The sequence below is a fragment of the Lynx canadensis genome, chromosome A3 (assembly GCF_007474595.2).
Source record: "Lynx canadensis isolate LIC74 chromosome A3, mLynCan4.pri.v2, whole genome shotgun sequence".
NCBI lineage: Eukaryota > Metazoa > Chordata > Mammalia > Carnivora > Felidae > Lynx > Lynx canadensis.
The window spans coordinates 103,008,339-103,034,022 of record NC_044305.1 but is presented as its reverse complement, the minus strand read 5'-3'; positions in this window follow the sequence as shown (position 1 = coordinate 103,034,022).

Genomic DNA, 25,684 nt, shown 5'->3' with positions numbered 1-25,684 from the left:
AACTCGTCCTTCAGGCCTGAGGACTGGGGGGAAGTGGTGGGCACCTGCAGGTGGGGACACAGGCGCTCTCTCCGGGCAGTGGAAATTCGGAGTGTGTACGTTGATGTTAGCGGGAAAGGAAAAGTGTTTGCAGTATCTAGCTGCATGGCCAGGTGGAAAGAAAGCCCAAAGCCATGTTGGGACAAACGTGCTGTTTTTATTTCCACCCAAAAAGCACCAGAATGCCAGGTGAGAGCTGTCAGCTCGTCGAGGTGGCATGTAGAAAATCAAAGCCAGGGTCAGGGCACACACGCTCACTTCCAAAAGGGGAGTCAGCCCCGGAGGGGTCTGGGAGGGCCCTGGGGGCTCTTGCACCAAGTGAGAAATACAACTTCATCAAAGGATGGGTCACCCCAAGCACACTTTCCCTCTTCACGAGCATGGCAAGGATCTGAGCGTCCAGGCAGGCCCTGTCTAAAGGGCTCGCCGGTTTCCCCCTTAGGGTGATGTCTTTCGTGTCAACCAAACTGGGGCAGCCATGTGACTGCAAAAAGCTGCTAAGAGAGGGCAGCACTATTTCCAACAGACACCCAAACACCTGTTTTTCTTGTTAAGTAAAAACAAGTTAATAGTCACAGCAAAACCATGAAAGAAAACCACAAGTGACCTAAGGATTTCTGACTCACCCCCCAGCCTGAGTACTTTGTGACATTCCACCAAAAGCCATCAGCCACACCTGCAGCAGCTCTGAGAACTGCTGATCAGCAGTCCTTTCGTCTCCCCAACTCAGGGTAATTACCCGTGTGTGCCTGCTCCCAGATGGCTCTGGCCTTCAGATGAAAAAAAAAAGAAGAAGACTGAACAACAACAACAAAAACCTACCTTCCCCCTAAGCCCAAGTGACTAAGAAAAGCTGGCAGGGACCCTCCCTCAGACCATAATTGTGGGAAACCTCTTGCAAAACAGTTTCCTCTGCAAGATAAACTGTGTCTGTTCCCAGCAGCCAAGTACCACGCCCAAAAGAACGGTGAGAGATTTCCTTTAAGAAACCTCGAGAAAACACCAAGAACATTCACTCTTCTGTGCACTGGGATTAGTTGTGAAGAGTTACTTACACTCTGAGAAGATCTTCTTCTTCTTTTTTTTTCATCTTGAAGAAACAAATACAGCCTCCAGGGTAGGCACAATCTAAGCCCAGTTCTGGAAACCAGGGTTAATAAGTTAGTTCCAAGTCAGTCTGGGGCTCAGTCACCTCCTATCAGCAGAGGGTCTGCCACATGCCAGGTGTAGGTCAAGGCCCTTTGCTTGTCTCTGATTGCACGGGGGCCGGCCAGGCCCCGGAGCCATCCTGCAAGAGGCAGCCAGCATGAAAGTTGCCACGCTCTGTGTCCCACACAGCTCAGGTAGCTCAGGTCACCCCTGGCGGGAACCGGGCCTGGGCCACAAGCCAAAGGCTACCTTCCTGGGACTGGACTATGGGCGGTAATGGGCTATGAAGTTTCCTGTTCCCAAACGCCGCCCTGGGGTCGACCGGGGCCGTCTGTCCCCATCAGAGTCTCCTGCTTTTGATCTGATGACAGTGATGTAGGACCATAAGGTGAGCCGAGGGCAAAGTGCAAGCTAGCCCCCACCCCCACCCCTGGGTGGGATATGTGTGACATTTCTCAGGCACTTCTGGCTGCCCAAGAACAAAGGAAAGGACAGAAGATAAATGGTTAAACTGATAGAGTCTCCATCAGTTTGCAAATATCTTAGTACAATCAAAAGAAAAGGACAATCTTATCAAAAGCCTAATGTCCAGAAAATCCCTACCATTTTAAGTCTTTGCTAGAGGGAAAAACAACCTTAGCTTGACAATAGCTAGGCCTCCAGTAACCTGTGAGTCTTCTTCAGCACATGGAAATCCCTTTAGAAAACTTCCTCTTGGGGCACCTGGGTGGCTCAGTCGGTTGGGCAGCCAACTTCGGCTCAGGTCATGATCTCGAGGTCCGTGAGTTCGAGCCCCGCGTCGGGCTCTGTGCTGACAGCTCAGAGCCTGGAGCCTGTTTCGGATAATGTGTCTCCCTCTCTCTGACCCTCCCCCATTCATGCTGTGTCTCTCTCTGTCTCAAAAACAAATAAACGTTAAAAAAAAATTAAAAAAAAAAAAAAAGAAAGAAAACTTCCTCTTGACTTTATCTCCCCCAATTCCTTAGTATACAAGCAGCCACTCTTTACAACCCAGTGCAGCTCTTTCTGCCCACGGGCCCTGTCCCCGTACTTTAATAAAATCACCTTTCTACACCAAAGATGTCTTCAAGAATTCTTTCTTGTCCATCAGCTCCGAACCCCACTATCACCCCAAAATCTCATCAATAGTATCGAGGTCATTGCAGGAGAGGGGACAGCCCCACCTCTGTCTGCCCACTGCCCAGCACTGCCCATGGGCCTCTGGGTCTTGCACTCACCTGCAGTTGTGTGCCCTGTACCCGGCTGGGGTCCCTGTGATTCCCCAGTCTGCCCACTCTGCTCCCTGACAGCTGATCAACGAGCACAGTGCTCAGGGCCCCGGGGAAGACGTAGATGACAGGAACCCAAAGGGAATCCCTGGGGCACCAGGGTGTGAGGAGTGGGGACTCCAAACCCCATAGGTGGGAAGTGCCCCAGATCACGCCTGTCGTGTGAGCACCCTCTGAGGGCACAAGAAATTCTGCTCAAGAGAAAATATCTCCCTCCAAAGTCTCTCCACGTACTGAAAGTCTCCCATTAGAAGCACCCCAGGTGCTTCTAGGTGGTTGCCTCTGTTCCTCTGTTGACTGTTCTATGGGATGAGGCTCAGGAACAGTAATATTCATCCGGCACCTTCTAAGCTTTCACACATTTCCAGCACACGATCTTTTAATATAGGATCACAACCAACTTAAGAGGTGGGCAGTTCTATTAGCCCATTTTACAGATGAGGAACCTGAGACTGAGTGGATTACATAATGTTTACAGGGCCACATGGACAGGGGTTGGGGCCTCCGTTCAATCCCGTGAACGTCAGATGCCACAGCCATTGTTTCGTGGCGTTACACACGGCACGTAGCACAACCCACTGTTTCTCGCCTTCCTGCTGGCACCTGGCAGAGGTCAGCACCCTGGAGAAAAAGGAGTTTGGAGGGTCTAACACTAGACCCTCTGCCCCAGGGTGATCCTCAGCACCTGGGTATCTGGCAAAGAAGGCAGTGGTAGGCAGTCTAACCTGTAGACCTGGACTTTGCCTCCTGGAGAGCAATCTTTGGGCAGTCTCCCTGGGCACCATCTGCCACCTCAACTTGAGCACCATGAACACTGGTTGAGTGTATGGCTGGCTGCAAGACTCATGGTTTTAGCTAAGGCTTTTCTATAAATCTTTTTATAGGTACTTAAAAGAAATAAGCCTAAATTTGAGAATCATAGTGTTCCACTTCTCCAGCGCTCAGAATCTACTTCACCCCCTGAGGCTCAGAACTCAGCAGTTAGCAGATGGAGGAAAAAACCACCTGAACCTGAAGGAAAGAGAAAAATTACCTCAGAAAGCCAACACCCCTTCTCTAGACACCCTCAGCACTGCCTTCTTTGGAGTCTATGTACTTAGAATGTTGTGTAAAGTGACAATTTTGACATTCCTCAGAGGGAGCGTCCAGCCTGGGCCTGAGCGTGCCCAGGACATAGTGACTGTTGGTCAGGAAGAGAGAAAAGCAAGTAAGAACGGCCAGTGTCCAGGGGCCGATACCCCCACTGGACACCACTGCTTAACACAACTTGGATGATTTATATGACTTTACCTAATATACAAAGTCTTTAAAACCTGGATACCTTAAAGGTTGAAAATAATAAAGATGTTAGTAAAGACTTTATGAAGCCAAGAGAGCGTGTGGAATGTTCTAGAAAACAGCTCCATCCAGGCATCATATTAGTTTATTGTTGTTTCCACAGGGTGCAACACAAAGTAAATTCTCAAGAAGCATTCATTTTCTTACTCTTTTTTGCCCTACATCTCCTAAAGTAAGAAGTCAAATCTTCACCTCTCACATCACCTCAGGAATAACAGGAAGAAAGCAAAAATCAAAGTGGGCAATCCTGACTCCTCCACAGTCCCCAGCTGAGGTTCACGCTGACATGTGCTGCAAGCCTCACCCATCTGTGTTTAGAATTATCGTTCTGGAAAGCAATTAGGCGATCTGAGCTAAGAGCCTTAAAAAAGGAGTTTCCACCCTTCTGCCCCTCACCAACCTTCTGGCAATCCATTAGTAGGAACAAGTCAGAAACTTGGATGTATTTGCAAAGATGTTCACTGAAGCATCATATATAATTGTAAAAAGTCGGCACCAGTAGATTTGTCTTACAATATAAGAATGGTTAAATAAATTATGGTACATCCATACGATGGAAGAAACCGCAGTGATTTCACAAGGGCGACTTCAAGACTGTTTAATGAGGCAGAACCACAGTTATGCTACAATGTTAAGTGGAAAGCTATAGCTATACAGAATCACACACACAACAATTCCAAGGCTTCAATAAAATTGCACGTATGTGTGTGTACACACAACCGGAAAGAAAATTACAAAATGGCAGAAGTCGCTACTATTTCTGGAAGGTAAGATTATGGTCCGTTTTTTATTCTCTCCTCTGCCCCTTTATTATTTTCTGTCTGTTGTCCTTATAACTTAAAAAGGCTATTGAAAAGAAATTTCCGCCAAAAATAACAAGAAAAAGTTTTTTCACAGTTCACAGTGCAAGTGTGGAATCATAGGAAAATTTTGTATGTGAAATTCATTTAAAGACAGTCCTGCTTTGGCTTTGCCCTTGCAGAGCCAGCTGGGCAGGGAGTCCCATACTCCTATCCCTGTTCCCAAGAGGAAACAGGGCAGGGGCCCAGGCCAGGCAGCAAAGGATTACGGTAATTCCGGAAACTCACAACAGAATGTCTCCTGACGGCTGACTTACAGCATCCATTTGCTTTTTGTGTTTTTTAGGATTTTTTTAATGCTGTAATGGGTTATAGGACAAGGTTATATAATTATTCTGTTATTCTGTTTATATTGAGAGATTTTTAAATTTTATTTTAATGTTTATTTATTCATCTTGAGAGAGACAGACAGAGAGTATAAGCAGGGGAGGGGCAGACAGAGAGGGAGAGAGGATCCCAAGCAGGCCCCATGCTATCAGTGCAGAGCCCAGTGCAGGGCTCAATCTCATGAACCTCTCACAAACCATGACATCATAACCTGAGCTGAAATCAAGAGTCAGACACTTAACCAACTGAGCCACCCAGGGGCCTGTCGAGAGATTTTTTTTTTTTTTTTTTTAAAGAGGGGTGCCTGGGTGGCTCAGTCGGTTAAGCGGCCGACTTCGGCTCAGGTCATGATCTCGCGGTCCGTGAGTTCAAGCCCCGCGTCAGGCTCTGTGCTGACAGCTCAGAGCCTGGATCCTGTTTCAGATTCTGGGTCTCCCTCTCTCTCTGGCCCTCCCCCGTTCGTGCTCTGTCTCTCTCTGTCTCAAAAATAAATAAAATGTTAAAAAAAAATTTTTTTGAAGAAAGGTGTCAGGTATAAGTCATGAGATACATGAAGGTGCTGGAGATGCTCATTCACTCCAGTGTGGAAAATGACAATGGCCACAGCGTCCCTGTCCCAGAACAGCTCTGATCAGGGGACACGTGCACCGGGGGTGCTACTGCAGAGGTCTGGAGCTGCACTGGCTGCAACAGAGAGGAGGCTGGAAAGATGAGCCCGTGTCCCATAGACACAGCCAGAAGGAGGGGCAGGTGAGTCTTTCCCGGGTAGGGCCCATTCAGCACTGAAGACCTAGCCCTGACGTCCTGACTGTAAAGACTTTGCACCATCATTCACATGCCCCGAGGGCTCTCTATTCTGGCTTCCTCCACTCCCCCCTCAAATGTTTATATAATAAAATGTGCTTCTCCAATATAGGCCAAAAATGTGGCTTCAGACTCCCACAAACCCCAAACATCCTGACAAACACCACCACAAGGAAGCCCCACTCCTGATGCAGAAGCGAAGCCTCCCAGGGAAGGACATTCTGCACCCCGCACTCCCAAGCCTCTGGAAGCCAAAGACACGGCTTTGTGTGGCCAGCCTGGGAGTCAGCCCAAATACACAGTAGTGTGTCCCTGAGAAGGGGCGGCGTTCCAGCTGGCCTTGATGCTGGGGTCTATGGAGTTGGCCAGGCCCCTGAGGTACAGGGGGCCTGAAAGAAGGCCGCTTGGGAATTCTACCGCTGCCAGGACACCGTGACAGCCGCCTCAGCCTCTCAGGCTCTGTGGGTGGCAGGGTCTGCAATACATCTGTGATCACTGCCCTTCCACACCTGGGGAACTGAGACCATGCCATGAGATCCTGAATGAGGGCTTTGAAGTGTAAAAAAGCTAAATACATGCAAGCTATCTTTACTTAAAAAACAAACAACTTTTCAAGTCACAGAAAAGTAATAAGCTACAAATATGGTCATCAGTGACATCAGGTAAGAGGTGGATGGTTTCGGCTTCAAGCTGAAAAGGCAGGATGATAAGGAAGGAACGACAGGAATTCGGCGGAGCCCTCTCCTAAGAGCAGAAGCAGGGTTGTGGGGGCAGGGGAGCAGGGCAGAGGGAAGAGAGAGGCTGGTGTCAGCTGCTGACAGTGGTCCGGGGGGAGGGCAGAGGAGAGTCAGGGCCTGCTCTGGAGAGCCTGGCAGGGAGGACTCGGGGTATGAAGGGCAGGGAGTGGAATGGAGGGGCCCCACGGTCACTGCAGTGTGCAAAAGTCAGCAACAGGAGACAACTGTAGATGCTTTGCTGTATGCCCCACACCCACCTGTAAGGAGCCCATAAGAATTTCAGGTGCTGGCTCTGGGACTGGGGCTTCTGTGGACTCCATGCTCCGGGAAGCTGGTACAGGGGCTGAGCTGTGAACAGAGGCGCACTCAGGCCTGAGACACCAACATGCACTGTGCAGGCAATGATTTTCACATCACAGGTTTGCGAACAGGAAGGACACCTTGACCAATATTTCCCAAAATATACCCCCCGCCACCACCATCACCACAAAAAGGGGGTTTTGTGGTCAAAAGGTGAGGGAAATGCTCACTGAACATCCTAACCAGTTTTCTTCCTGTAGGTATTTGCAGATCCTGTCATGTGCTGATGAGTCTTGTAACTGAAAGAATGTGGAGAGGCAGTGTTTTCCAGACACGCTGGACCAAGGAACCTTCCCAGTGAGACATCTACAAGCATCCGGAATACATTTCACTGTGCCTCATTTTAAACAAGAAGAAAGAGAAGGTAGAAGGTTGAAGGACTTGCCCTAGATCACATGACCAACTCGCCATGAAATCAGAGGCAGCTCCAGACCTTCTGTCTGCTCCCTTCATATGCACCTGGTCTGGGACACCTGCCCATCCAGGTAACCTCCCAACACTCCACCACGTTCTCCTCGTGCAACCTTCTTTCCATATCACCCCAAAATGCAATGCTATGAAGGTAAATTAGGTAATTGAACCTTAAACCACATGTCCCAATGCCAAATATACATATTGATCACATATTGTTTGGAATTACACTGAAGCTCCCTTCAGCATTGACTTACGTGTAGTTCAATCCAAGAGGAACTGACAGAACAAGAGAATCTAACCAAAACAGCAGACTTTTAAAACCATCATGGAATCACCCCCTCAGGAAACCCTGCCTCGCTCACCTTCAATGGTTCACAGTAAGGTTAGAGCAGATGAACACCCTCCTCTGTGGTCCAGGACCAAGGGCAAGCCCTGGAAGAAAGTGTTTCATTATCATCCTCACAGAAGGCTGGTTGCTGTGAACTTTTTTTCCAAACTTGTCTGGGAGTCGTCTGGTGGTTTAGTCAGTTAAGCACTTGACTCTTGTTTCAGCCCAGGTCATGATCTCACGTTTTGTGAGATAACGCCCTGTGTCAGGTTCTGTACTGACAGTGTAGAACCTGTTTGGGTTTCTGTCTCCCTCTCTCCCTGCGCCTCCCCCCATGTGTGCACACGCTCTCTGTCTCAAAATAAATAAATAAACTTTAATAAAATAACATAAAAAATAAAACTCATCTGGTTATAATTAAAGTACCATGTAACCTGTCCCCTCCCCAGGACCAGAAAACAAAAGGATCATGGTCTTTTCTTGTTGGGAAGAAATAAACTCCTGAGCTTGTTGTTGCTTCCATGGTGACCCTTGGAGTTAGAATCACCAGCCACTGAGAGGAAGGGCACAAAGGAGGAAAAAGGAAAGGATTTGTAAGATTGCAGGACTGAAGTCAAGAAGAGATAAGGGAAGAGGCGCCAGGCTGACTCAGGTGGTAGAGTATGGTGACTCTTGATATTGGGACTGTGAGTTTGAGCCCCATGTTGGGTGTAGACATTACTTAAATAAAATCTTTAGAAGGAGAAAGAGGAGGAGGAGGAGGAGGAGGAGGAGGAGGAGGAGGAGGAAGGGAAGGGGAAGGGGAAAAAGGAGAAGGAGAAGAAGAAGGAAGAAAAAAGAAGAAAGAAGAAGAAAGAAGAAAGAAGAAAGAAGAAGAAGAAGAAGAAGGGGAAAGAAGAGGAGGAGGAAGGGAAGGGGAAAGGAAGAAGGAGAAGGAGAAGAAGAAGAAGAAGAAGAAGAAGAAGAAGAAGAAGAAGAAGAAGGAGGAGGAGGGAGGAGGAGGAGGGGGAGGAGGAGGAGGAAGAACAGGGCCAAGAAGAGCTCACTACCCAAGATGCTCAGGTACAACATACACCATCAGCACCCCTTGCCTAGCACACATGCCCCAACCCACCCCAGTGAAAGCAATGAAGGGCAAGATTAGGATGCCTAGAGAAGGCCATCCAGCTGTCACCTGCAGCCAAGAATAGCCTCTCCCACAAATGCCCCATTGTATGTGGTACAAATGCTCTTTTATTTATGGACCAGGAATAATGGAGGTTGGTGCAGCCTTACAAGGAGAATGCTCTCCACCCCCTGCCATATTGGGCTAAATGCCCTTCTTCAGTATCACCATGGATAGAAATCTTGAGCTGACTCCTACCCAACAGCCTTTACTGTGCTGCTGTGTATGTTTGCATGAGTAAGAGCTGCTGGAGCCTTTATTCCCCATATTCCCATGGCTTACACATTAATACGCAGTCAATATAACTCTCACTAAGTGTTTGCCACATGCCAGGCACTGCTGAAAACACAATCGAGGAGGCAGTTCAAGATGGCAGCATAAAAATGTCTTGAACCTGCCTCCTCCCATAGACACACCAAATCTATAGCTATTGATGAAACAATTCCCTCTAAAAAAAAGACCTGAAAAACAGGGGAACAGATCTCCCACAACAGAGGATAATAGGGCCACATAGAGACAGAAGAGGAAGAGACACGGTCTCCCCCAAAGCCCTGCCACCGGCTCTGTGACCCACAGTTGGTTCTCACAGTTGGAAGGAATCTCGTGAGGAATCTTGGTGCACCACGTCAGGCACCCCAACCCTCGGGGCCTGCACTAGGAAGATGAGCCCCCAAAACAGCTGGCTTTGAAAACCAGAGGCACTTACTTCCAGGAGACCCAATTCTGTAGGGAACTGAGATTCTGCTCTTAAAGGGCTCATGTGCAGACTCACCCACCACAAAGGCTGCAGTTTGGAAAGAGCCAGACCACATGTGAAGGAGATTCATTTGCTAATCTTTCAGTGCCCACTGGAGGAGCAGGGGCCTTTAGGACTCTCTCCAGGGGTGGAGGCACCAGCAGGCACCATTTTTTACCCCTTCCTCTACCTTGCCAGTGCCAATAGGCACAACATCCCTCCATGTTCTCTCACGCCCTGCTAAAGCCAGTGGGTTCATCTGCCCCCATGAGCTTCCAGAGTTCCATGACAGCCAGCGGGTGCAGAGTCCACAGAGGGGCCACCCCTGGATCGCCTGGCTCTGGTGGCCAGGGGCACTCGCTTTTCTGAGTCCCTCAGGACTTATCCCATCAGAGAGACAGAGGTTGGCAAGCTATTACTGCCAGGGCACAGCACAGACCACAGACTGAAACACACCCAACTCTTCCTGTGAAAAAAGGCCTATTTCCTTGTCTGGAGCTTTAGCCTAAGGGGCACACTTCAGGTTCACCACACATGGAGAGGCTACGGAGGCTCTCTGGGAATATGGGCTGCTATCTTTGTTTGCTCACTTGCCTCACTCCAGCTCACTGGTACCTTCTAGAAAGAAGCTATCGGTTCAGCTGGAGCTCTGGTTTTTGCAACTTTAATTTGGGGGATACCTCTAGATCGCCTGGTTGGGAGGCCAGCAGGGTTTACAAGCATGGTCCCACAGGACTAGGTCTGCATACCTGCCTGGAGGTTCGGCTTCCAATTAGGCTGAAACTAGGGGCAGACTGAGACCCCTCCCTTTGGAGCACCCACAGGCCTCGGCATCGGTACCTTTCAAGGATAAATCAGTCCGTTTAGAGCATCACAAAGGTTCGAGAGACAATCAAGCCCCAGGGCGATGTTATATAACAAGGTTCATCTCCTACACAAAGCCACTCCTTCAAGACTGGCAGAGGTAGTTATTTAACCTAATACATAGACACAAACACAGAGAGCCAAGCAACATGAGGAAGCAGAGAAATATATTCCAAATGAAAGAACAAGATAAGACCCCAGGAAAGAAACCTTAATGAAACAGAGTCAAGTAAAACTCCTAGAAGAAAACATAGGGAGTCAGCTCTTTGACATTAGTCCTGGCAATGACTTTTTGGATCCAATTCTAAAGGCAAAGGTGACAAAAGCAAAAATAAACAAGTGGGATCACATCAAACTAAAAAGCTTCTGCACAGCAAAAGAAACTATCAACAAAACAAAAAGGCAGCCTACTGAATGAGAGAAGATATTTGCAAATCATATATCTGATAAGGGGTTAACATTCAAAATACATAAAGGACTCAAAAAACTCAATAACAACAACAGTAAAAAAAAAAAAAAAAACAACACAATCTGATTAAAATATGGGCAGAGGATCTAAGTAAACATTTACCCAGAGAAGACATACGGATGGCCAACAAGCACACAAAAAGATGTCCAACATGACTCATTATCAGGGAAATGTAAATCAAAACTATGAGGAGATATCACCTCACACCTGCCAGAATGGCTAAAATCAAAACAAGAAACAACAAGTGTGGGTGAGGATGTGGAGAAAAGGAAACCCTTGTGTACTGTTGGTGGGAATGCAAACTGGTGTAGCCACTATGGAAAACAGTATGGAGTTTCCTAAAAAAAAAAAATTAAAAATAGAAAATAGAAAAAATTAAAAATTAAAAATAGAAATACCATATGATCCAGTAATGCCACCGCTAGGTATTTATCTAAAGAAAACATAAACACTAATTCATAAAGATATATGCACCCTACGTTATTGCAGATAATGCAGTATTATCTTGGCCAAGAGCCAAGATGTGGAAACAACCTCCTTATGGGTAAGTAGATAAAGAAGATGTGCCATATATATATATATATATATATATATACACACACACACACACATATATATACACATATATATGTATATATATGGCACACACATGTATATACACACATACACACATACACACACATACATACACACACACACACACACACACACACACACACACACATACACACCACTCAACCATAAAAAAGAATAAAAGAATGAGGTCTTGCTATTTGGGACAGCATGAATAGACCTTGAGAGTATTATGCTAAGTGAAATAAGTCAGAGAAAGACAAATATCATATGATTTCACTCATATGTAGAATTTAAGAAACAAAACAAAGAGACAAAAGAGAGAAGCAAAAAAACCAGACCCTTAAATACAGAGAACAACCTGGTGGTTGTCAGAGGGGAGGTGGGTGGGGGATGGGTGAAACAGGTGAAGGGGTGAAGAGCACATTTATCCTGATGAGCACTGAGAAATGTATAGAATTATCGGATCACTGTATTGTCCACCTGAAACTAATGTAGCACTGTATGTGAATTATTCTTGAATGTAAAGAAACAAACCAACAAAATAAAACTAACAGACACAGAGAACAGACTGGTGGTTGCCAGAGGGGAGTGAAGGTTGGGGAGGGACAGGGTAGGCAAAATGGGAAGGGGGTCAAGAGGTACAAGCTTCCAGTTATAAAAGAAGCACATCATGAGAATGTGCTATACAGCATGGTGACTACAGTAATAATATTGTAGTGTATATCTGAAGGTTGCTAAGAGAGCAAAATCCTGAATAAGAAAAAAATGTGTAACTTTAGTGAAAAATGGTAACCAGACTTACTGTGATGATCATTTCACAGTGTATACAAATATCGAATCATGTTGTACATCTGAAACTAGTATAATGCCATGTATCGATTATACCTCAATTAAAAATAATAATAATAAAAAACATAATCAAGCACCAACACAAATGTATGAGGTAGGCACTATTATTCATCCCCATTATAGAGATGAGGGAACTGAGGCACAGAGAGTTTATATGACTTGTCTAGGGGCAGGCAGGTATACTCAGGGTCCAAACCCTGGCGGTTTAGCTATGGAGTGTGTTCCTAACCACTCACCCATTCTGCCTCTCATGAAAAGCGTGTTGAATAATCAGCCCTGGCCATCAATTAAGACCCTTTAGAAACCAACTTCTTACAAAACATTAGAGTAGATGTCGGGTCAGGAGGAGGAAGAAGTAGGAAAGCAACGGTAAAGAAGTGTGGTGCTGGCTGGTTTCCACACCAGCGATGGCTAGTGTGAGCCCATTTGTGTAACACCATGCAAACACCAGCTGGAACCGGTATAGAGAGAACTAACCAGAAGGACGTTACAGCAAATACAGTCAGTGGTTGTGTCTAGGTAGCTGGATCTCAACCCAAATTGACTTTCTCCCTTGCACTTTCCTGTGTTTGAATTATTTTCATTTACAGTGACTACAATTTGCTTTTACAGCAATTTTTTAAAAATTTTTTAAATGTTTATTTATCTGAGAGAAAGAGAGAGAGAGCGGAGGAGGGGCAGAGAGAGAGGGGGATACACAGAATCCGAAGCAGGCTCCAGGCTCTGAGCTGTCAGCACAGAGCCCGACGTGGGGCTCAAACTCACAAACCGTGAGATTGTGACCTGAGCCGAAGTCAGACACTCAACCGACTGAGCCACCCAGGTGCCCCGACAGGAATTTTTTTGGAAAGGTCAGGGTATAACCCCTGTCATCAGGGGTTCACCATCAAGTTGGGGCAATCTGCTGTAAACTAATAAAGAGGAAAGGGTAAAATGCCCACGCTGAGCAGTGGGAAAGAAAGCCCTGTGGCAGGGCAGCCTGGGGAGGAGTCAGAGAGCAGGCAAGAATGTCCGAGAAGGGTGTGAGCAGGGTTTGCACTGGCAGAGGCCAGAAGTGGGACGGTGACCGCTGAGTTCAAGAGGGCAGGAGGCATTTCTAAAAGGTGAGTTAAGTGGAAGGTTGGTTTTGGCGTGTTGTTTTTACTGAACTAAAAACGTTCAAAATGATGCAGAACAGCATATCACTCTCCATTTCTTTTCTCGGCCACTCGAAAACTGCTCACCGCACACCCAGAAGCTTTCCTTGGAAGGTCGTGGTGTGGGAAGGGGTGAGGCAGGGCTTGGCTCAGCTGTGGGAGAAGCAAGGCACACACACGGCTCCCCCCAAACCGAAACACAGCAGAACGAGTTCTGGGAACGAAAACCACAGGTGACTCAGCAAGGGGGGAAATGTGTAAACAGTCTTCATTCCACTTCTAAGACTTGAACTTTCCAGGGAAAGGAAGAGCTCCCCCCACCAGCAAGGGTGACGGCTCGGATCACACGAGTCCTAAACGAGTCGGAACACCGCCCTACCTCAGGTGGCCACCTCCCAGCCCCTGCCCAGGGCCCATGAGGTCAAGCGCCCCTCCCCGCTGGAAGGAGCTACAGCCTCAGGCCGTCTGCACCGAGGGCTCTTCGTAGGGCCTGGTCCCCCACGTGCCAAGCGTGGAGACAGAGGGCCAGCCAGCAGTGTGCAGTTGCTGGGGAAGGGATCGGCGAATGAACGAATAGCCACCACACCGTTGCTGTCATCGCTCTGCTTAGTAAAGAATTGTTGATTCATCAGACTGATTTCCTAACGGCACAAAACAGACTTGAAAGTTTTAGAGGAAAACTATGTGTAGAGCCACGTGAGAAGCGAGCAGAGGTAGAGATGTGGGTGAGAAATGCAGCCGTCCCCATCCCGCACCACAGCTGATGACGCCTAGTCCTTCCGTGTGCCCAGTGCTGAGCTCGACTCTATAAACATGATCTCATTTCATGCTGCGACTCCACAAGGTAATTACATAATTATTACCCCTAATGTATTATGTCATTACCCCCACTTAACCAACAAGGAACCCGAGTGCCAGGGAGGATGGGAAATCGCCCGCACTCGTCCTGCAGGTAAATGGCAGGACTGGAACTTGAGCGCAGGCCAGGCTGACTCCAAAACCAGGCTCTTGGCGGCCCCACTGCCCTGAGATATCGCGGCGACGGCCTCACCCTCAGTGGAGTGAGGGTGACGGCCTCACCCTCAGTGGAGTGAATACGGGAATGGGCCAGACGCACAGGCTCAGCACAGAGTGAAGCCAAGCTGAGTGGCAGCTCACCGAAGGGTTTTGTCACTCCAAAATGCTGGGGGCGGGGCCAGGAATGGAGGTCCACCTGACCGTGCAAGGTGTATTCCAGGCCCTTTTCACCAAAACCCTTGCAGACTTTGTTAAGCGCAAGTCCAGTGGTTCCTACAACACCTGTAAGGCAAAAGCAACCTAGAGGGGAGGGAGAGAGAGGAGGAGAAGAGGCAAGGGTGGCCATGCTGGGGCAGACAGTCTCCCGGAGTCCGGTCCCACCTGTAAAGTGTCCTCCACAAGCTCGCTAGTTGCCATCGACAGGCTGTGACTAGTGTATGGTAGGAAGGGTCTTGGGTCCTTCAGCAGTCTTGGCTGGGACTCTGCAGTCCCCTGGAGCAACCCCACTGCAGCCCAAGCCACTTTTGGGGACCAAGACCGTCCCCACCTCCACCCTGAGCATCGCCACCACCCGCCCCCTTTCTCTGGCTGGCTCGCAGCTCCAAGTCCCCGGGTGAAGGAGGGCAGAGGGCAGACCTCATGGCTCAAGGGGCAGACACTTCACTATGACACAAGCTCTTAACCCAGGCCACGGGCCCTAAGATGTCACGCAAGCTGTGCTGTACCAGCGCATTTAAGCTCACTTATTTTTCCCTTAAGTTTACTTATTTACTTTGAGAGAGAGAGAGAGAAAGAGGGACAAAGAGAGAGAGAGAATTTCAAGCAGGCTCCGTGCTGTCCATGCAGAGCCCCATGCAGGGCTCAATCCCACCAACTGTGAGATTGAGCTGAAATCAAGGGTCGGATGCCCAACTGACTGAGCCACCCAGGCGCCCCATGTACCAGTGCATTTTCATGGATGGCAGGTCCAGCCTTCCCTTGGGTCCTCAGAGGGGCCACCTTGGTTGGGTGGATGAGTCTGAGAAGTGAGGAAAAATGCCTTAGGGAACAGCCCCTCTCTGCTCCTCAGCCAGGCTCCGGGGGACCCTGGACGGCAGCTGGCACAGCAGACAGTGAGCACCAGATTCTCAGCAGCTGCGGGCCCCGTGTCTCCAGCAGTGAGCTGAGGTAGAGCGGCCTCCCCAGATGGGAGAAGGCCAGGCTCTGGAAGGGGACTCGCCCCGGGGGAACACAACCTTCTGATGGCCCTGCCACGTGCTCTCTCTCTCTCTTCATTCTTGTGCTATTGTTTTCGTCCTATGTAGTCGATAAATATTCAAGTAATACCAAAGTCCTTACTTGGGCAAACCCGACCAAGTCTGTGCTAAGGCACATGCACACCCACAATTCACACCGCCCTCTTATTCCAGTTATTCTGGGAGAGGCCAGGCACACCCTGAGGTCCAAACTGCCTGCAGACTGCGATGTCCAGCAGGCACAAGGAGGCAGAGGGAGGTGGGAGTCTGCACAAAGCAGCCTGAGGGGGGCCGATGGCAGAGGCAGGGAAGGCCTGATGGCCAGAGGAAGAGGGTACCGAGAACACACCCAGGCCCGGGCCCCTGAACTGCCCAGACCTGGCTGCATGCTGGATCTTAGCCTCCATCACCCACTTAGCATCTTAGGAATTAATTACCTGATTGCTCCGGGCAGAAGCCAGAAGCTGGAAGGAGGCCGCAGGCGATCTGCAGAGGCCTGGAGAGCGGGGGAAGCAGCGTTTGATGCCAAATATCAGCAGAATCCTCAGAAGACGGATTGTGATATTGTAACATTTCCTACAGCTCTGACTGCATCTGAACTCACCAACCCTCTGATAGAAGCAAACTTGGTTGTGATAAGTTTATCAACAGAGCATAGTGAAGAGATGTCAAGAGAGCACTCGGGACACCCTTCCGTCAGCCTGGTAGCTTGATTTCTTAACGAAATCAAAGGGTAGGAGAATAAGGCAAAGCACAGTTGAAAACAAAGGAGGCTTATCATGAAAAAGCATCAGGGAAGAAATGGAAGAAAAAATCGAAAGCATTGGGAGGCTCTTCTAACAGTAACTAAGTATGTATTGATCCAGATTCTTTTCCCCTGAGCGGTGGAAAATGTTTCCCAAAAATTGCTTCCCTAACATGTAAAGGATGGTTTTGTGAACTTGAATCTTGATGAAGAAAAACTGCCAATGATAAAAGCCCATGATTACCAAGGAAATCAGCAGGTGACGGTAGCAACAAGGACTCATAGCTGAGTTATTGGGACCTGGGTCACTAGGACTGGAAGCGCTCGGAGAGAACTAGAAGTCGCAGAATGTGTGCAGAGGAGACGGAAGGTTTTCCACGGAAGCTTTTAAGGTAGAACTGGTTTTCTGTTTCCTGCAGTATTTCAGGTGTCAAGGAAAGTATACAGTGTATGTATTATATGATAAGTCATGCTTTCAAGAATATCTGAAATTTCTGGAGGAAAAAAAAAAGGCCTCTAATGTAAAAAAACCTAAAGTTCTTTTCTCTCAATCTTAGCCAGTGGTTTAGGGCACAGCCTCCTAGAACTTTTATAGTCACATACATTTGTAATAAAAACTTGCTGCATGTATCCTTCGACCACTTGCATTCTTTATTTAACAATTTGTCATAAAGGTCTTTGCATCTGCTTTTTTAATAGTGTATCACAAATTAAGCCATGTCAGTGGCTTCATTTAACTGCCGGCCACCTCCACGGTACTGCTTACCCAGAACCCTAGGAGGAAATCACCATTTGCAGGTGTATGGGACTGGGGGGTGGGGGGTCACACCTGAGGGCTGGGGCCAGGTTTTAGTTCAGAAATGACCAGAGGAAGATGAGAGGAAGCCAGATCACCCAGCTACCCCTTTTCTTGCCAGATTCTCTGTAATTCCCTTCAGGGCTGAGTTACAGGCAGAGGTTTCCAGTAAGAATGCAGGCATCTCAGCTTTGTGTATCCCACAGGGACACCAGAGTGGGCAAGTCTGAGAGCGTGGCTATGGGCCAGAGCCCATCCAGAACTAAAATCCCTCACCCCTTACCTCTTGCCCTGCTCCAAATACTGAATGAGGCTTCGTAATGAGTCTGAGGTAGACTTCAGATGTGTTTTGTTAGAAGACTGTGACACTCACAAAATCTAAGAGTCGGTTGAGGCGAGAGAGGCAGGGCTGGCTTTCTAAGACCACCATGTAGGCCTATAGAGTCAAATGACACATCTCAAAATAAGTAGTTCACCCACCGATTTCAAAACCCAGTCCTTCGCATGAGGATCTGTGTTTGCCTCTTGCTCCTTTTGTCATTCCTGGCAATGGGGGCCCATTGTGTCTGCCTGGGGCCACGCCCCGAGTCCTCATCTGCCGCTGAGTCCTCCCTCAATCGGGGGTAGATAACCAATCCGGAATAAGGAGGCAGAGCTCCCAGGATGCCCCAGTCCCACAATCTTCCTGGTTTAGCCAGTGGGGGGCTCACTCCTGCTCTCACGTAGAGGCTGAGATTGGGGACATTCTTTTCTCCATTAAGGCTCCATCCAGGTCCTCCTCCAATGGTGCGCTGTTCCATCTCAGTCCGCCTACGACAGTACATTCCCCAACAACAGTGATAATAATGACCCTCAGTTACTAGGACTCCCTTCCCAGGAGCCGGACGCAGGCTCAGTGCTTTCCACATAATCCCTACGACAGCCTTGTGGAGCAGACACAGTCATTTCCAATTTCCAAAGGAGGCAACTGAGGGCCACAGGCACAGCCACCGTCCCAGCCCATGCCTGTCCAATGTCCATGCCTGGCGCTCAGCCATGTGGCTGTGAAGGCCTCCCTAAAATCTACGGCTTTGACCACAGAAGTTACAAGTCCCACTAGCTCCCATCGGACGATTATTTCATCCCTTCTAAAAAGTGAGAAAGATCACCAAAACACAGGCCTCTGCCTTATTCACTGAATCCACAGTTTCCAAAACAGAGCCTCATGGGACTCACGTATCAAATGTCTAATTTAATCAATTGCTAGATGGCGAGTAGGTGGTAGCAGACAGGAAACTAGGTAGGGGAGGAGAAATGTGCTAGAGTAAGGTCAGAGAAATGCTCCCTGTCCACGATGCTATTTGGTAGAAATGTATCCAGCTGGCAAGCAATGTCACCAAGCACCCTGCCTTCAACGGTAGGTGGGGGTGCGTAACAGTCCATTTCCAAATGGTTTGCTGATAGCTGGCCAGACACACTCGGAGTCCAGATGGATGAGCAGAACCGTCCTCTACTTCCCCCACAGAATCCACAGGGACAGGGGCTGGGAACAGTCACCCCCCTCCTAAGACTTTCAAGCGAGGCTCCCGTGGTCACCGTCTCATGGGGGATGGGGAAAAGTTCTTGTGTTCCCCATGGCCCCTTCCCCCACTCTGGTGTGGTTGGGTGGGGACAGGGGAGGCCCTCACTGTGGTCTGGCCTCAGGGTAGAGTAACCACAAGACAATCAGACTGACAAATTGAACTCACCATAGCAGAGTTCCTGTGTGCTCTTATGCTAAAAGGTCCTCTTTGTAGTGTTGAGTCGTATTTCAAACAATCCTCAGTGTGCATGCACGTGTGTGTGGATGTGTGTTACGGATACATACATACAAGCCTGAGGAAAGAGTGGAGAACGCGAGAGAAATCAGCCCCACTGTATATATCACACTATGTGTAAAATTTCAAGATCAATTTGTGCTTAATATGAAAAGCTGCCTCCTACCTGAATAGGTGAACCTATGTAGGTATTTCAAAATGGCAGCCTCAGTCTCCATCCCCACCAGGGTGATACTCTCTACCCAGCTGAGTCGGTAATGTAAAGCAAGCCATTTTCCCTTGAGGTAAACAACAACACATCGGATTAGAAATACAACATCCATGGACATCACTCCTAGTAAAGCCATCTTGTAAAAAGAAGCATTTTATTTTTTTTTTAACCTTAATTTATTTTTGAGACAGAGAGAGACAGAGCATGAACGGGGGAGGGTCAGAGAGAGGGAGACACAGAATCCGAAACAGGCTCCAGGCTCTGAGCTGTCAGCACAGAGCCCGACGCGGGGCTCGAACTCACGGACCGTGAGATCATGACCTGAGCCGAAGTCGGCTGCTTAACCGACTGAGCCACCCAGGCGCCCCAAAAAGAAGCATTTTAAATGAGACCCGGGAGGCAAGTACCTTTAAGTATCACGATACTGAGAAAAAGAAGGCATCTAACACATAGCATGTTCCCCAATTCTCCCTAGTTTCAGGACAGACCGGCTCTCAGATCAGAACCTGTCTGTGAACTCAGAGTAACTTGAACCCACCCCCTGGTCCAGCTCTGTCAGCACTCAGTGGCAGGCCTTCCCCACCAGGAAAATCGACCTCCGGCTACACGTGGAACACCAACCCCACCCACCCCGAACCACTTTCAGGCATAGCAGCTCACTCTGGAGCCACTGAAACAGGCTCACTGACCTGGAATATAGCCCGACACCCTCAGTTTAGTTTTTCTTACCAGTGATTTTTTTTTTCATTTGTGGTTATTGTTTTTAGAAAAATAAGAGCCACTTTCTGGGGTGCATGGGTGGCTCACTTGGTTGAGCGTCAGACTTTCAGCTCAGGTCATAACCTCGTGGTTTGTGGGTTCAAGCCCCACATCAGGCTCTGTGCTGACAGCTTGGAGCCTGGAACCAGCTTCTGAATCTGTGTCTCCCTCTCTCTCTGCTCCTCCCCCACTCCTACTCTGTCTCCCTCTCAAAAATAAATAAGCACTTTTTTTTAATTTTAAAGAAAAATAAGAACCACTTTCAAAGATTCTTAGAGCAGAAAGCTGTTTCAACTTTGGACCTGAGGAAATGCAAAATGAGGCAATTTCTGGAATGCTATAACCCCCTGTCCTCCCCACTCCCACCCACCTCAAAGATAAAAGGATGGCATTAAGTGATGTGGACCCCACGCCCAAAGCACTCACAATTTCTGCTGTCCGGAAAAATGATAGTGCACAAAGCAGTGTTTTCTGGGGTGACATTGAAAGGCCAGGGAGTCCTCTTTTACCCACATTCCCAACTTTGGGGTAACGCTTTTCCATTTTTTTCCACACAGGTTTTCTTTCTCTCATTTGTCTCCACACCTCCAGGAGGTGGATTGGGAGGTGAGCTTCCCATACAGGCCCCCAAGCCCCAAAGGGCAACCTCAGTGTGAATTATACACACAGCTAGAGCTGGGGCAGAACTGGGACGCCTCCAGGGGTGCCAATGCCAGAAGAGGCAAGGCCGCGGGGAATCTAGGGTCAACCCAGCCTCTGCACCGCCTGGCGCAGCAGCTCTGCTGAGGCCTTCCATCTCCTAATGCATAGAAGATGCAAGACCATACGTCTAACCCCCAGTCCAACCCCCTGCCCCACAAGCAAACTGCAAGACCTAGTTTAGAGCCCCTCAGATGATGGTGGAGAAGGTGCTTTGCAGAGCATACCCCTTGATCTTAATTATAGACTTGGCAGTAACAGGCCAGGACTTGTTGCTGGATCATGTTCTTTACGAGGATTTTTTTAGTTTTTGGGTTTTGCGGTTTTTTGAGGCAGGGGAGGGGCAGAGAGAGAGAGAGAGAAAAAAAAAAAAATCTTAAGCCCACACAGGGCTCGATCCCATGATCCTGGGATCATGACCTGAGCCAAAATCAAGAGTTGGACACTCAACCAACTGAGGCACCCGGGTGCCCCTCTTTATGTTTTTAAAGACAATTTATTAAAAGAAAACAGGAAGTGAATGAGCAGAGAAAAATGGCTGGTCTAGCTTGAACTAACAGAGTTACGTTCTTTCCCTACCTTTTGACCAGTGCTCCGTGAGAAACTCATGCTCAGAAGTAGAAATAAGATGGGAGGGGGTGGGGGGCAGTGGAAAGTAGGTTAAGTCCTTCATATTCTGAAACACTGACATCATTTTCTAGGTTTGGGTTTTTACAGCTAGCACATGAGACATTTTACCTCCTCTGTCAAAGCGTCATTTTCAAAATATTAGAAAGGTGTCCTCATACTGTCAAATATATATTAAGCAATTTCTGGAATGCTGTAGCCCCCTGTTCATCTATGCAGCTCATCAGTGAGGGAGCCAAGGGGATGGTAAAGCTGGTTCACAGCATTAGAGAAAAGACATGGGCAGTCAGGGGGGGATAACACTGCAATAAATAGTGTCTTTGTCCAGTTGCGTTGCTGTAACAGAATCCCATAGACTGAGTAGCTTATAAGCAAGAAAAATTCATTTCTTACAGTTCTGGAGTCTGGGAAATCCAAGATCAAGGTGCCAGCAGATGAGGTGCCTGGTGAGGACCTGCTTCCCAGATGTTAGCTCCCCAGCTCCTCACTGTGTCCTCACGTGGCAAAAGGGGACAGGGGATCTCCCTGGGGTCCCTTTCATAAAAACACCAGTCCCATTCGTCCCCTAGTCATCTCCCAAGGGCCCCACCCCCTAAAACCATCACTTTGGGAACTAGGATTTCAACACGAATTTGAGGGGGACACAAACATTCAGTTCATTGCGCTAAGTTACATATAAAACTAGTTCATATTCGATGGTACAATAAACCTGTAACATCTGTGGTTATCTTTTCAACCAGACAGAAATCGTTTGCATTTTTACCAGGTTGAAAACTATATGTGACTTACCCTCTGTAAGTTAACGTGTAACTTCACAGAGTCTGAGTCCTAATAACTAGTAAATAGTACATAATTCCGTGTCTCCTTCTCTCTCTCTCTGCCCATCCCCTGCTCCTGCTCTGTCTCTCTCAAAAATAAATAAACACTTTGGGGCTCCTGAGTGGCTCAATCGGTTGGGCATCTGACTTTGGCTCAGGTCACGGTCTCATGGTTCGTGAGTTTGAGCCCTGCGTTGGGCTCCGTGCTGTAGCTCAGAGCCTGGAGCCTGATTCGGATTCTGTGTCTCTCTCTCTCTCTCTGCCCCTCCCCCACTCACACGCTGTCTTTCTCAAAAATAAACATTAAAAAAATTAGAAAATAAATACATAAATGTTTTTTAAAAAGTGTTATGGGTGGGGGGATGGGCTAAATGTGCAAAGGGCATTAAGGAAGACATTTGTTGGGATGAACACTGGGTGTTATACATAGGGGATGAATCACTGGAATCTACTCCTGAAATCATTATTGCACTATGTGCTAACTTGAATGTAAATTAAATAATTAATTAATTAATTAATTAATTAAAAAGAGGGGCGCTTGGGTGGCGCAGTCGGTTAAGCGTCCAACTTCAGCCAGGTCACGATCTCGCGGTCCGGGAGTTCGAGCCCCGCGTCAGGCTCTGGGCTGATGGCTCAGAGCCTGGAGCCTGTTTCCGATTCTGTGTCTCCCTCTCTCTCTGCTCCTCCCCCGTTCATGCTCTGTCTCTCTCTGTCCCAAAAATAAATAAACGTTGAAAAAAAAAATTAAAAAAAAAAAATTAATTAAAAAGAAAGAAAAGTGTTATTAGTAAATAGTACATGAAACAAAGATACATCCCCCTAGAGATTGAATAACCCTTCAGTGGACCTATTAGACATGCTCAGGTACAACACCAAAAACACACGACGAAGGGATCCTTTTTCCTCATCTCCAAGTTTGGGGTAATTTTTCTTAACACCTCCTAGGCCCCTTGCCAGCCATTTGGGCAGCTTCCAGAAAGTCAGTGATGATGGCTGAGTGACAAGCCTCATGACCAAAGCAGAGTCTTAGGCAGCTCCACTCCTCTCTGAAAATGAACTGCATGCTAAAAATGAAGCATAATATTAAATAACAAATTTCAAATGGCCATGTACAAAATTTTTTTAAAGGTTTTATTTTTAAGTAATCTCTACACCCAGTATGGAGCTGGAACTCAGAACCCCAAGATCAAGAGCCGGGTGCCCCAAATGGCCATATACAAAATTCAAGGAAATTCAAGCACACAGGGATAACCTGGTACCTTTACACATCTTTACATTTTGTCATCACAGATCAACTTCTTTTAACCTTTCCCACTTAGCTTGGAAGAGACACTTGAACTTGTCCTCTAAATGTCAGTCTGCAACCTCAGGCTTAGCCACTTGGGTTATGGTTATGGAATAAGAGCTGAGGGATTGGGGAGAGGCAGGGCCCAGGATCACAGAACAAGGGGCTGGCAGGCGGGTAGACCAGACACCAGGAAGCATCTAAAAACCAATGGTGAACTCATATCTTGAGTCAGATACACAGCCCTTATAGTCATCCGGGTGATTCAGTCAGTTGAGAATCCGACTTGAGCTCAGGTCATGATCTCACAGTTCATGAGTTCGAGACTCACATCATGCTCTGTGCTGACAGCTCCGGGCCTGGGGCCTGCTTCAGATTCTGTGTCTCCCTCTCTCTCTGCCCCTCCTTTGATAGCACTCTGTCTCTCTCTCTCTCACTCTCTCAAAAATAAATAAACATTAAAAAAAATTTTTTTTAAGTAAATTAATACCAAGTGGCGATAAGCAACACAGAAACAAGCAGGGTTAGTTAAAGGATAAAAAGAATGAAGGAGGGTTATTTTATTGCAGGTGCTCATGAAATTTCTTGGGTCACACCTGGCCTCTTAACATCCTCACCACAACCAGTGTATCCGCAAAAGCAGATGAAATCCTTCTGTAAACTCAAGTGAACTAGAAAAACTATTTTTAATGCTTGGGCAAGTCCCTGGAATAGAAACGTTTTGTTAAAAGTTTTCCGATGTTTTGGTATTTTAATAAAGACCACATGATATGAGGCTTATTTCCTGGTTATTAAAAAAAAAGAAGAAGAAGAAAAAGAATGATGACGAGGGGAAGCCTCTAAGATAGGGGACCTGAAGGGAATGGAAGAGCTGGCCATGTGCATATCAGAAGGAAACTATTCCAGGCAGAGAAAACAGCTAGCGCAAACGTCCTGGGGCAGGTGCACACTTGCATATTAAGGGACTTCAAGGAGTCTGGTAAAGAGAATTTGAAGTGAAGGGAACTGAGTCAGAGGTAAAGATACAGTACCACACCCCAAACCATGGAGAGCTTTGTGGGCCGAGAAAAGGCCTTAGAATGTTTTTCTGAGGGAAATGGAACTGAGCCGGAGAGTGGAATGATATGACTTGTTTTCACAGGCTGCAGAGAATAGCCTGCAGTGAGGCAAGGGGAGAAAGGAGTCTAGCCGGGCAGCACCATCAGTGTCAGATGGGGCATGATGGCAGCTGTGAGTGCCGGCGTCGGGAGAAGTCAATGGATTCTGGACATATTTCCGAGGAAGAACGGACAGGATCCCTCATGACTCAGGCATCAGGTGTGAGAGAAAAAAAAAGAAGTCAAAGACGACTCCAGGGTTTTTGCCCTGTGTAGCTGGGAGAAAGGAGTGGACCTTTGCAGAGACTGGGAGGGTGGGGACCTGGAGAAAGGACAGGCTAGAAAGGGAGCGCAGATAAGGGGTTCAGTTCAGGATGTGCCAAGTTCAAGACCCCTACGAGACATCCAGGTGGAGACATGAAGTGGGTGGTTGGCTGTACACGTCTGGGGTTCAAGGAAAGTTGAGACCCGAGACTTACACTGAACGGCAGGGACCATGTGGTTGGTATGTGACATGTTTGTACGTGCACACGCACCCACGCACCCACTGCAGGTAGTAGTGCGTGTGGCTGACATCAGTTTGGTCATAGATGTTTGGTGGCAGATACACAAAAATCCAAAGCCAGACACAGCTACTCACTTGGAGAGTGTGGAGAGAAGGTGAGAAAACCCCGCAAATGAGCCTGGGGCCCTCTAGCATGTTTGTCTGAAATAGGCTTCATGTGGTCACCCTCCAGAAGCATCCAAGACACCCACCGTCCAAACACTTTGGGCTGATCTCCTCGGGGACAGGGTCTGGTCCTGCATCCCAAACCCACTTCCGTTCTTCTTCCACCTGAGCCTTCCCTACGGCCTCTCGCCTCACTGGCCGCGCACACACCACACCCACTCCCTGGAAACCCAAGTTCACACCACTGGCCTTTGTAGGGCAGTCTCCCCAGCCGCTCCCTTCTCTGATTCGTTCCTACTATGCCATCTAAGACCATTCGACCCCCGTCTTTCCCACAAGCCCTGCTCCGTGCCCCATGGAGGGAGCTTCCCATGAAATCCCCTCCCTGGCCAGGCCTAGGCTCCTGATCTTTACCATTAACCTGGCACCAATCATTGTCGTCCTGTACCAGGGCGCTTTCTCTCTCCTGGCGAGGGAGACGCCTCCATA